The sequence below is a fragment of the Manihot esculenta genome, chromosome 15 (genome assembly GCF_001659605.2).
Source record: "Manihot esculenta cultivar AM560-2 chromosome 15, M.esculenta_v8, whole genome shotgun sequence".
Classification (NCBI taxonomy): Eukaryota; Viridiplantae; Streptophyta; class Magnoliopsida; order Malpighiales; family Euphorbiaceae; genus Manihot; species Manihot esculenta.
The window spans coordinates 18,065,176-18,076,729 of NC_035175.2; positions in this window are offsets into that span (position 1 = coordinate 18,065,176).

Consider the following 11,554-nt stretch of genomic DNA (forward strand, 5'->3'; position numbering starts at 1 on the left):
AAGAACATTAAAAAAACAAACAACAGGGTGCAAAATAAACGACAAAGCCTAAACATTAAAAAACAAATGATGGGCGCAAAACAAATAACAATGCCTTTCTTACCCCAAAATGTTTTACATATACATAATAAAAAAACCTGTTATCTAATGGTAATCATTTATTCAAATGTTCAATTAAAATAGAACTTTAATTGTTCATTTTAATTAGTTTAAAATCAGGATCATTGAAAAAGAAACTATTAGGCGCAAAATAAACGATAGTGCCTTGCTTACCACAAAATGATATACTCATACATTATCAACAAAATTGTTATACATTAGTAGTCATTTATTCAAATATTCAATTAAAATAAATGATAGTGCCTTGCTTATCCCAAAATATTATACTTATATGTTATAAACAAACTCGTTATCTATTAGAAATCATTTATTTAAATATTCAATTAAAATAAAACTTTAATTGTTGACTTTAATTAGTTTAAAGTCAAAAACATTAAAAAAGAAACGATGAGGCGCAAAATAAACGACATATTATACTCAAACATTATAAATAAAATTGTTATTTATTAGTAATCATTTATTTAAATATTCAATTAAAATAAAAGTTTAATTGTTTACTTTAATAAGTTTAAAGCCAAGAACATCAAAAACAGAAACAATGGGGACAAAATAAATGACAGTGCCTGAACATTAAAAAAAAATGATAGACGCAAAGTAAATAAGAGTGTCTTTCTTACCCCCAAAATATTATACATCTACATTATAAACAAACTTCTTATCTATTGGTAATCATTTATTCAAATGTTCAATGAAAATAAAACTTAAATTGTCTACTTTAATTATTTTAAATTCAAGAAAATTAAAAAATAAACGATGGGGCGCAAAATAAACAACAGTGACTTTCTTACCAAAAATATTATACTCATACATTATAAAAAAAATATAATAATTATTAGTAATTATTTATTCAAATATTTAATTAAAATAAAACTTATTTAATTAGTTTAACGTTAAGAACATTAAAAAAGAAACGATTGGGCGCAAAATAAACGACAGTGCCTTTCTTACCCTAAAATATTATACTCATACATTATAAAAAAAATACAATAATTATTAGTAATTATTTATTCAAATATTTAATTAAAATAAAACTTGTTTAATTAGTTTAACGTTAAAAATATTAGAAAAGAAACGATTGGGCGCAAAATAAACGATAGTGCCTTTCTTACCCCAAAATATTATACTCATACATTATAAACAAAATTGTTATTCATTAGTAATCCTGTATTCAAGTATTCAATTAAAATAAAAGTTTAATTGTTCACTTTAATTAGTTTAAAGTCAAGAACATTAAAAAAACAAAAAATAGGGTGCAAAATAAACGACAGCGCCTAAACATTAAAAAAGAAATAATGGGTGCAAAATAAATAACAATGCCTTTCTTATCCCAAAATATTATACATATACATACTAAACAAACTTGTTATCTATTAATAATCATTTATTCAAATGTTCAATTAAAATAGAACTTTAATTGTTCACTTTAATTAGTTTAAAATCATGAACATTAAAAAAGAAACGATGAGGCGCAAAATAAATGATATTGCATTTCTTACCCCAAAATAATATACTCATACATTATAAACCAAATGATATTTATTCAAATATTCAATTAAAATAAATGACATTGGCTTGCTTATCCCAAAACATTTTACTTATACATTATAAACAAACTTGTTTTCTGTTCGAAATCATTTATTTAAATGTTCAATTAAAATAGAACATTAATTTTTTACTTTAATTAGTTTAAAGTCAAAAACATTAAAAAAGAAACGGTGAGGCGCAAAATAAACGGCATATTATACTCAAACATTTAAAAAAAAATTGTTATTCATTAGTAATCATTTATTCAAATATTCAAATAAAATAAAATTTTAATTATTTACTTTAATTAGTTTAAAGTCAAGAACATTAGAAAAGAAATAATGCGGCGCAAAATAAACGACAGTGCCTTTCTTATCCAAAATATTATACTCATACATTATAAACAAAATTGTTATTCATTAGCAATCATTTATTCAAATATTCAATTAAAATAAAATTTTAATTATTCACTTTAATTAGTTTATAGTCTAAGAATATTAAAAAAAGGAACAATAGGGCACAAAATAAACGACAGTGCCTAAACATTAAAAAAAAAATGATGGGCGCAAATAAATAACAATGTCTTTCTTACCCCAAAATATTATACATATACATTATAAACAAACTTGTTATCTATTGGTAATCATTTATTCACATGTTCAATTAAAATAAAACTTTAATTAGTTTAAAATCAAGAACATTAAAAAAGAAACTATTAGGCGCAAAATAAACGACAGTGCTTTACTTAGCACAGAATAATATACTCATACATTATCAACAAAATTGTTATTTATTAGTAGTCATTTATTCAAATATTCAATTAAAATAAATGACGGTGCCTTGTTTATCCCAAAATATTATACTTATGCATTATAAACAAACTTGTTATCTATTAGAAATTATTTATTTAAATGTTCAATTAAAATAAAACTTTAATTGTTGACTTTAATTAGTTTAAAGTAAAAAACATTAAAAAAGAAACGATGAGGCGCAAAATAAACGACATATTATACTCAAACATTATAAACAAAATTTTTATTCATTAGTAATCATTTATTCAAATATTCAATTAAAATAAAATTTTAATTGTTCACTTTAATTAGTTTAAAGCCAATAACATTAAAAAAGAAATAATGTAGAGCAAAATAAACGACAGCCCTTTTCTTACCCCAACATATTATACTCATATATTATAAACAAAATTGTTGTTCATTAGTAATCATTTATTCAAATATTCAATTAAAATAAAATTTTAATTGTTTACTTTAATTAGTTTAAAATCAAGAGCATTGGAAACAAAATAATGTGGCGCAAAATAAACGTCAGTGCCTTTCTTACCCCAAAATATTATACTCATACATTATAAACAAAATTGTTATTCATTAGCAATCATTTATTCAAATATTAAATTAAAATAAAAGTTTAATTGTTTACTTTAATAAGTTTAAAGCCAAGAACATCAAAAACAGAAACAATGGGGACAAAATAAATGATAGTGCCTGAACATTAAAAAAAAATGATAGACGCAAAGTAAATAAGAGTGTCTTTCTTACCCCCAAAATATTATACTTCTACATTATAAACAAACTTGTTATCTATTGGTAATCATTTATTCAAATGTTCTATGAAAATAAAACTTAAATTGTCTACTTTAATTATTTTAAATTCAAGAAAATTAAAAAATAAACGATGGGGCGCAAAATAAACAACAGTGACTTTCTTACCAAAAATATTATACTCATACATTATAAAAAAAATATAATAATTATTAGTAATTATTTATTCAAATATTTAATTAAAATAAAACTTATTTAATTAGTTTAACGTTAAGAACATTAAAAAAGAAACGATTGGGCGCAAAATAAACGACAGTGCCTTTCTTACCCTAAAATATTATACTCATACATTATAAAAAAAATACAATAATTATTAGTAATTATTTATTCAAATATTTAATTAAAATAAAACTTGTTTAATTAGTTTAACGTTAAAAATATTAGAAAAGAAACGATTGGGCGCAAAATAAACGATAGTGCCTTTCTTACCCCAAAATATTATACTCATACATTATAAACAAAATTGTTATTCATTAGTAATCCTGTATTCAAGTATTCAATTAAAATAAAAGTTTAATTGTTTACTTTAATTAGTTTAAAGTCAAGAACATTAAAAAAACAAAAAATAGGGTGCAAAATAAACGACAGCGCCTAAACATTAAAAAAGAAATAATGGGCGCAAAATAAATAACAATGCCTTTCTTACCCCAAAATATTATACATATACATACTAAACAAACTTGTTATCTATTAATAATCATTTATTCAAATGTTCAATTAAAATAGAACTTTAATTGTTCACTTTAATTAGTTTAAAATCATGAACATTAAAAAAGAAACGATGAGGAGCAAAATAAATGATATTGCATTTCTTACCCCAAAATAATATACTCATACATTATAAACCAAATGGTTATTTATTAGTTGATATTTATTCAAATATTCAATTAAAATAAATGACATTGGCTTGCTTATCCCAAAACATTTTACTTATACATTATAAACAAACTTGTTTTCTGTTCGAAATCATTTATTTAAATGTTCAATTAAAATAGAACATTAATTTTTGACTTTAATTAGTTTAAAGTAAAAAACAGTAAAAAAGAAACGGTGAGGCGCAAAATAAACGGCATATTATACTCAAACATTTAAAAAAAAAATTGTTATTCATTAGTAATCATTTATTCAAATATTCAAATAAAATAAAATTTTAATTATTTACTTTAATTAGTTTAAAGTCAAGAACATTAGAAAAGAAATAATGCGGCGCAAAATAAACGACAGTGCCTTTCTTACCCAAAATATTTTACTCATACATTATAAACAAAATTGTTATTCATTAGCAATCATTTATTCAAATATTCAATTAAAATAAAATTTTAATTATTCACTTTAATTAGTTTATAGTCTAAGAATATTAAAAAAAGGAACAATAGGGCACAAAATAAACGACAGTGCCTAAACATTAAAAAAAAAATGATGGGCGCAAATAAATAACAATGTCTTTCTTACCCCAAAATATTATACATATACATTATAAACAAACTTGTTATCTATTGGTAATCATTTATTCACATGTTCAATTAAAATAAAACTTTAATTAGTTTAAAATCAAGAACATTAAAAAAGAAACTATTAGGCGCAAAATAAACGACAGTGCTTTACTTACCACAGAATAATATACTCATACATTATCAACAAAATTGTTATTTATTAGTAGTCATTTATTCAAATATTCAATTAAAATAAATGACGGTGCCTTGCTTATCCCAAAATATTATACTTATGCATTATAAACAAACTTGTTATCTATTAGAAATTATTTATTTAAATGTTCAATAAAATAAAACTTTAATTGTTGACTTTAATTAGTTTAAAGTAAAAAACATTAAAAAAGAAACGATGAGGCGCAAAATAAACGACATATTATACTCAAACATTATAAACAAAATTTTTATTCATTAGTAATCATTTATTCAAATATTCAATTAAAATAAAATTTTAATTGTTTACTTTAATTAGTTTAAAGCCAATAACATTAAAAAAGAAATAATGTAGAGCAAAATAAACGACAGCCCTTTTCTTACCCCAACATATTATACTCATATATTATAAACAAAATTGTTATTCATTAGTAATCATTTATTCAAATATTCAATTAAAATAAAATTTTAATTGTTTACTTTAATTAGTTTAAAATCAAGAGCATTGGAAACAAAATAATGTGGCGCAAAATAAACGTCAGTGCCTTTCTTACCCCAAAATATTATACTCATACATTATAAACAAAATTGTTATTCATTAGCAATCATTTATTCAAATATTAAATTAAAATAAAATTTTAATTATTCGCTTTAATTAGTTTAAAGTCAAGAATATTAAAAAAAGAAACAATAGGGCGCAAAATAAACGACAGTGGCTAAACATTAAAAAAGAAATGATGGGCGCAAATAAATAACAATGCATTTCTTACCCCAAAATATTATACATAGACATTATAAACAAACTTGTTATCTATTGGTAATCATTTATTCAAATGTTCAACTAAAATAAAACTTTAATTGTTCACTTTAATTAGTTTAAAATCAGGAACATTAAAAAAGAAACAATTAGGCACAAAATAAACGACAGGGCTTTTTTTACCCTAAAATAATATACTCATACATTATAAACCAAATTCTTATTCATTAGTAGTTATTTATTCAAATATTCAATTAAAATAAATGACTGTGTCTTGCTTATCCGAAAATATTTTGCTTGTACATCATAAATAAACTTGTTATCTATTAGAAATCATTTATTTAAATGTTCAAATAAAATAAAATTTTAATTGTTGACTTTAATTAGTTTAAAGTCAAAAACATTAAAAAAGAAACGATGAGGCGCAAAATAAACGACATATTATACTCAAACATTATAAATAAAATTGTTATTTATTAGTAATCATTTATTCAAATATTCAATTAAAATAAAAGTTTAATTGATTACTTTAATTAGTTTAAAGCCAAGAACATCAAAAACAGAAACAATGGGCACAAAATAAATGACAGTGCCTGAACATTAAAAAAGAAATGATAGACGCAGAGTAAATAAGAGTGTCTTTCTTACCCCAAAATATTATACTTCTACATTATAAACAAACTTGTTATCTATTGGTAATCATTTATTCAAATATTCAATGGAAATAAAACTTAAATTGTCTACTTTAATTAGTTTAAAGTCAAGAAAATTAAAAAAGAAACAATGGGGCGCAAAATAAATAACAGTGACTTTCTTACCCAAAAATATTATACCCATACATTATAAAAAAACTATAATAATTATTACTAATTATTTATTCAAATATTTAATTAAAATAAAACTTGTTTAATTTGTTTAACGTTAAGAACATTAAAAAAGGAACGATTAGGCGCAAAATAAACGACAGTGCCTTTCTTACCCCAAAATATTATACTCATATATTATAAAAAAAATATAATAATTATTAGTAATTATTTAATCAAATATTTAATTAAAATAAAACTTGTTTAATTAGTTTAACGTTAAGAACATTAGAAAAAAAACGATTGGGCGCAAAATAAATGATAGTGCTTTTCTTACCCCAAAATATTATACGCATACATTCTAAACAAAATTGTTATTCATTAGTAATCCTTTATTCAAATATTCAAATAAAATAAAATTTTAATTATTCACTTTAGTTAGTTTAAAGTCAAGAATTTTAAAAAAAACAAATAATAGGGTGCAAAATAAACGACAGTGCCTAAACATTAAAAAAGAAATGATGGGCGCAAATTAATAACAATGCCTTTCTTACCCCAAAATATTATACATATACATTATAAACAAACTTGTTATCTATTGGTAATCATTTATTCACATATTAAATTAAAATAAAACTTTAATTAGTTTAAAATCATGAACATTAAAAAAGAAACTATTAGGCACAAAATAAACGACAGTACCTTACTTACCACAAAATAATATACTCATAAATTATCAACAAAATTGTTATTCATTAGTAGTCATTTATTCAAATATTCAATTAAAATAAATGACAGTACTTTGCTTATTCCAAAATATTATACTTATACATTATAAACAAACTTGTTATGTATTAGAAATCATTTATTTAAATGTTCAATTAAAATAAAACATTAATTGTTTACTTTAATTAGTTTAAAGTCAAAAACATTAAAAAAGAAACGATGAGGCGCAAAATAAATGACATATTATACTCAAACATTATAAACAAAGTTGTTATTTATTAGTAATCATTTATTCAAATATTCAATTAATTGATTACTTTAATTAGTTTAAAATCATGAACATTAGAAAAGAAATAATGTGGCGCAAAATAAATGACAGCGCCTTTCTTACCCCAAAATATTATACTCATATATTATAAACAAAATTGTTATTCATTAGTAATCATTTATTCAAATATTCAATTAAAATAAAATTTTAATTGTTTACATTAATTAGTTTAAAATCAAGAACATTAGAAAAGAAATAATGTGGCGCAAAATAAACGACAATGTCTTTCTTACCCCAAAATATTATACTCATACATGATAAACAAAGTTGTTATTCATTAGCAATCATTTATTTAAATATTCAATTAAAATAAAACTTTAATTGTTCACTTTAATTAGTTTAAAGCCAATAACATTAAAAAAGAAATAATGCAGAGGAAAATAAACGACAGCGCCTTTCTTACCCTAAAATATTATACTCATATATTATAATCAAAATTGTTATTCATTAGTAATCATTTATTCAAATATTCAATTAAAATTAAATTTTAATTGTTTACTTTAATTAGTTTAAAATAAGTAACATTAGAAAAGAAATAATGTGGCGCAAAATAAACGACAGTGCATTTTTTACCCCAAAATATCATAACTATACATTATAAACAAAATTGTTATTCATTAGTAATCATTTATTCAAATATTCAATTAAAATAAAACTTTAATTGTTCACTTTAATTAGTTTAAAGTCAAGAACATTAAAAATACAAACAATAGGGCGCAAAATAAATGACAGTGCCTAAACATTAAAAAACAAATGATGGGCGCAAAATAAATAACAATCCCTTTCTTACCCCAAAATATTTTACATATACATAATAAACAAACTTGTTATCTAATGGTAATCATTTATTGAAATGTTCAATTAAAATAGAACTTTAATTGTTCACTTTAATTAGTTTAAAATCAGGAACATTGAAAAAGAAACTATTAGGCGCAAAATAAACGACAGTGCCTGTTACCACAAAATGATATACTCATACATTATCAACAAAATTGTTATTCATTAGTAGTCATTTATTCAAATATTCAATTAAAATAAATGATAGTGCCTTGCTTATCCCAAAATATTATACTTATACATTATAAACAAACTCGTTATCCATTAGAAATCATTTATTTAAATGTTCAATTAAAATAAAACTTTAATTGTTGACTTTAATTAGTTTAAAGTCAAAAACATTAAAAAAGAAACGATGAGGCGCAAAATAAACAACATATTATACTCAAACATTATAAAAAAAATTGTTGTTTATTAGTAATCATTTATTCAAATATTCAATTAAAATAAAAGTTTAATTGTTTACTTTAATTAGTTTAAAGCCAATAACATCAAAAACAGAAACAATGGGGACAAAATAAATGACAGTGCCTGAACATTAAAAAAGAAATGATAGACGCAAAGTAAATAAGAGTGTCTTTCTTACCCCAAAATATTATACTTCTATATTATAAACAAACTTGTTATCTATTGGTAATCATTTATTCAAATGTTCAATGAAAATAAAACTTAAATTGTCTACTTTAATTATTTTAAATTCAAGAAAATTAAAAAAGAAACGATGGGGCGCAAAATAAACAACAGTGACTTTCTTACCCAAAAATATTACGCTCATACATTATAAAAAATATATAACAATTATTAGTAATTATTTATTCAAATATTTAATTAAAATAAAACTTATTTAATTAGTTTAACGTTAAAAACATTAAAAAAGAAACGATTGGGCGCAAAATAAACGACAGTGCCTTTCTTACCCTAAAATATTATACTCATACATTATAAAAAAAATACAATAATTATTAGTAATTATTTATTCAAATATTTAATTAAAATAAAACTTGTTTAATTAGTTTAACGTTAAAAACATTAGAAAAGAAACGATTGGGCGCAAAATAAACGATAGTGCCTTTCTTACCCCAAAATATTATACTCATACATTATAAACAAAATTGTTATTCATTAGTAATCATTTATTCAAGTATTCAATTAAAATAAAAGTTTAATTATTTACTTTAATTAGTTTAAAGTCAAGAACATTAAAAAAACAAACAATAGGGCGCAAAATAAACGACAACGCCTAAACATTAAAAAAAAATGATGGGCGCAAAATTAATAACAATGCCTTTGTTACCCCAAAATATTATTGATCAAGCATAATTTTGCCACATTTTTATTATATTTATCATTGCTTATTTACGCATTTTTTAGCTTAATTTATTATTTTTATCTTGTTTTTACGGAAAAGGAAGAAATTGAAAAATTGGAGAAAAATACAGAAAAAGCTGAAAGTGATTTGGCCAAATCACTCGCAGAAACTGGCCAAATCACTCGCAGAGACAGAAAGTTAAAAACTGGACTGACTCACAAAAAGCGATTGGGGCAAATCGGACAAGTGATCTGCCCAAATCACCTGCCCCAATCACATTGACAGCAGAAATTGACAGCAGAGCGGGAAATTGTGCAGAAAACAGAATTTTGAATTTTGAGAAGTCCAAATCCAACTCAATCACTACCATCACAGTCCCAAGAGCCACGAAAGAGTTTCTCACCTAAGGAATTCCATTTGCAATTAAATTCAACATCAAAAGGGGAATTAAAGGAATCAAAGACCAAATCAAAAAGGGATTTCAAAACCCTAAATGGATAGGACTCTCCACCTATAAGAAGGCAGCCCAAACCAGCAAAAGGAACCTCTGGTCAGCATCTCATCTTCAGCAATTCTGCAGAAAAATACAGCAGTTTCTTCTTCTTTTCTTTCTTCTTCCTTTTGTGATTTTGTCCACCATGAGTGGATAAATCCATTCTTTTCTAGTTGAAGTTGGTGAATTTCAGATTTGTGATGAATTGGGAGATTTAAAATCTCCATTATTAAACTCTTATTTACCTTCAATATTTATGCAACTTGATCTTTCTATAATTATTACTTTGCTTTTAGAATCAATTAAGGCCTGTTGCTTTTAAATTGCTTGAGTAATATATTGTTTGAATAATTTAGGTCCGTAATTGCTTAGATTATTTAAACACAAATATAATCGGTTGCATAATCTAAACTTGACCACACGGTTGGCAAGGTTAGAGTTGGGTTCCTTTAAGTCCTAATGCAGTTAACAGTTGTTCGATGCTAAAAGCCCCAAGAACGTTCCTTGGCAACTTGTTAACTAGAGTTTGAGTAGCGAACGTTTCCTAATCAAACTAAAACTAAGGAGGAATTTGGATTGTGAGAAGCATCTTCCACGTCCTAAACTAACTTATTGAAATAGATAAGAGTATTAAAAAGATCAATGATCAATTCTAAATAAGCTGAAATAGATCCATGCTTCAACTAGAATCCTTCTCCCATTGAAATTCTCATCTTTTCAAATTATTGCTTTCTCTTGCTATTTAATATTAACTCATCAAATCAAACCCCCCTCTTTTAATTACTTGTTATTTACTTGTCCAAGTCATTAATAGGAAAATTCGTAGTGTCAAATCCCTGTGGTTTGACCCTATTGCCACTATCTGCAAATTTATTTTGTTGGTTGATAATAGGTTTATTTTTGACGGCTTCGAAAACCGCTATAAAAAATTGGCGTCGTTGCCGGGGATTTGATCTAACTAACATATTTTCCCTTTTATGACCTGGGCTGATCATAAAGAAGCTCTTCTTTACGATCCAGAAATTGAACGCACTGCCAAGACCTTACAAGCATGGCTATGGTAAGTATGTCTTTTCTCTCTTCTCAAATTTCTGAACTAACCTCTATTGTGAGAAATTATGGTATAGGTCAAGCTTAACAAGTTCAACAACTTCAGCGTATCAGACCATGTGAGATTTGCACATATGTAGGACACCCAACTGATCGATGTCCTACACTTTATGAGGATTACCAGCAAGTACATGCCTTTGGAGGATTCAATAGCCAGCCAAGACATGATCCCTACCTGGATACCTACAATCCATGTTGGAGGGACCACCCGAATTATGACTATGCAAGGGCTAACTACTACCAAAACTATCAAGCCCAAGCAATACCTCAAAACTCCAATATGGAACT